Consider the following 2,993-nt stretch of genomic DNA (forward strand, 5'->3'; position numbering starts at 1 on the left):
TATATATATATATATATATATATATACATATATATGTTGCTACTTCTGTTTAATCACAACTTTAAGGTTTGGACAACAATTAACTTCTTACTTTACACAGTTCTCTCAAGAGTACTTGATTAGTGAACAAATATGTTTGTAGTGTACAAATGACCACTAAACTGGATATTGAACAGTTAACCATGGCAACATACTGGTGCTACTTTCATGTCACTCCTATCGCTCCTCGTTTAAAAACGACTGTGGTAAAAATGGCCCTGGAGGTCTTCAGTTTTAATCTATGCAATTAAAACTCTGATAGAGGGCTAGATTATAAATCCATAAAGACAATGAAAACATCAATCAGAATTTAAACCGGTAAAATATATAAAGAGCTGAATGAGAGAAAAAAACATAGAAATAGATTACTTTAAATTAACATGGATTGCAGATTAATACATAAAATAATAATATTGTTGCAGTGCTCGTCTTGTTGTTGGCCAATAGCAGTCTGTAATGGACTATTTTCCTTAGAGGAAGGTTGAAACTAATTTAACAAAATATGTTGAATCATATCATTATTTTTTAAGTTCGTGTATTTTTAATATCATAACTAGCATTTAACTAAGCAGGATATCGTACAATAAGCTGGTCTTTACCTCGCAATATCGTTTAAATGATCATTTCTGAATTACATTAACAGCTTGGACATGTTAACTAAACCCAATTCTACGACATAAAAACTCAAAATATGGGTCCTTAATCATAACATAAGCAAAACCCATCCACGCATTTAAAGGAAAAGGCTGGAATCAGTCATTTAAAGTGTCATACACGCATTTCTTAATCATCAAAGGCGTCAAAATAACGGTTCGGTTGGCAATAACCCAGTCACCGGACACCAGCAGCACGAGCAAGCTCGACAGCTCGTGGAAAGAATTTTTAAAAACCTCCCAAAATGTACTTATGGCGACATGAAACGACACTGGTCGTTAAGTAATCTAATTGTGATCTAATGTAAACAAATAAAGATAAAACGCGTTCGATCACACATGAGATGTGATACGTGCGCGCGCGCACCCCCCGCACCCCACCCATAAAGCGGAGAGATGCTATCAGCACCTCCATCATAATGAACCATCTTCACCAAATTAGTGTAAAACGCCCTCAAATGTGCACATAAAGGCGGCTGACTTGAAACAACGTACTAGCCACGCCGTTTTCGTTGTGAAAATATGACTGAGCATCATGTTGGGGAATAACGTTACACGCGCAGGTTGGTGCCATCATCTCGCGCTCACCGTCGAGCGAGCGCTCTCATCTCTGTAATTCATGAAAATATTCACATTTACCTACCTGCTAATTGCATGTCCGCTCTTAAACTAACAGGCGGTCAGTGCAAAACGGGGAGAAACTGTGTGAAACAGCGTTTGCTCGGTGGAGTAGAATTGATGCTCTGGGTTCGGTCTCTATCCGCTAATCCACCCCACACAAAGAGCAGAAAATGGCTGCAAGTGCATGTTCTTAAAGAGACAGACTCCCATTTAAATCAGCATCTCTGGTGTGAGTCATCAGTTTGCATAGTCGATTTTTAAAATTCTTCAAGTAGTGGATTAATTTTAGTATGAATATAAACAAAGAAGGTAAGAGAAGTGCAAATTCTATGATGTTTTATGAGTATGCATTGTCATACATTTGCTTTGACTGCTACTTCTGACCCACTTAGCACTCTATCACTGTGGTCGATTTTTATTATGCCATGAACAATGATGGTTTAAGTTTATAGGAATATAAAAAGACAAATAATCTATAAATATACTAAGGTGTATTTACCGATAACATTTTTTATTAAGAGGCAATACATGTTTCCTGGAATTGCGTTTTTCTTTATGAGGGCATATTTTTCTAAAAATATAAAAAAACAGCATGTTGTTCATTTATGTCAAATAGTATTTTCCCAAATACCAAAAATCAATTAGATTAAAATTTTAATCAGAACGTACGTCTTTGCTAATTATAATTTCAAATCAACATAAAATTCAGAAGTACATTAAAACAAACAAAAACAACTACAACAACCGGGAACTGATCCCAGGACCAAGGATCTGTGACGAGGGGCCCACTAAGGTCCTCTGTTGTATTGTCGACTTATTGGGCCCAGGCCCTGTCAATTTTAGTGACGGCCCTGCTTGATTGCATTTCTGCTTCTTTTTTTCTCTGCATTAGTTTTAAAAAGTTAATTGCTCTGGAAACACATTTAAGAAATATGCACTTTTTTGGTGACTATGGCCTGAGGCTGCATATATGGTGAACATTGGCATGCTGCTGTGTTTTTCTATTCAGTGCCGTTGTCACAGTAACCAGTGAAGGCATTTGTGTTACTATGCACCAATCAGCAGTAACAGCAGGTCCGCATCATGTGCTTATACTTGCATGCTTGTTATAATAAACAGTCTGAAGACTTGGTTAGTACAGTAGTTTTGATATAATCACAATTGTGCTCAAATAGATTACTATTACTAATTTTTACTTCATTTAGGAAATTGTGAGTTTATTGTGCATAAAGCTTTATGTAAACAAAGGAAATAGGAGTATCAATGAGAGAATCAGTACATAGATGTAAATGTGATGCTTTGTTGAATACACTGCAACATTATTGTATTACAGTAATAAACAACATTTCTACTGGTGGTGAAAAAAATGGCTCATGTGTGCCTCCTAAGGGACAGATTTGTGTTTGCAGAAGTCATATATATAAACAGGAAAAATACAATTCAGTGACATAATGTGGAATAAATGCGAAAATAAGAAATCTGTGAAATAAATTAAATATACAAATAAATACAATATTTGATTTGTACAATATACAGTATTTTCAGTTAAAGGCATAGTTCACCCAAAAATGAAATTCTGTCATTATTTTTCATACAACAGATTATAATCTGTCAAAATGCAATGCAATTTACATCATTTATAATTTAAGCTGCATTTACAGTTTTTAATTTTATATATAT

General features: G+C 34.9%; 1 protein-coding gene across 1 annotated transcript in view; it reads right to left on the minus strand.

Annotated features, from left to right (window-relative positions):
- The window catches only part of cyfip2 (cytoplasmic FMR1 interacting protein 2), a 24,817-nt gene extending 23,336 nt beyond the window's left edge, over positions 1-1,481 (minus strand). The window contains exon 1 of the mRNA XM_016567874.1: positions 1,336-1,481. The gene's annotated coding sequence lies outside the window, so the exon portion shown is untranslated. The remainder of the gene's footprint in view (positions 1-1,335) is intronic.
- Positions 1,482-2,993: the final 1,512 nt, after the last annotated feature.

This window comes from Sinocyclocheilus rhinocerous, unplaced genomic scaffold (genome assembly GCF_001515625.1).
Source record: "Sinocyclocheilus rhinocerous isolate Xijiao unplaced genomic scaffold, SAMN03320098_v1.1 scaffold662, whole genome shotgun sequence".
NCBI classification, from domain to species: Eukaryota; Metazoa; Chordata; class Actinopteri; order Cypriniformes; family Cyprinidae; genus Sinocyclocheilus; species Sinocyclocheilus rhinocerous.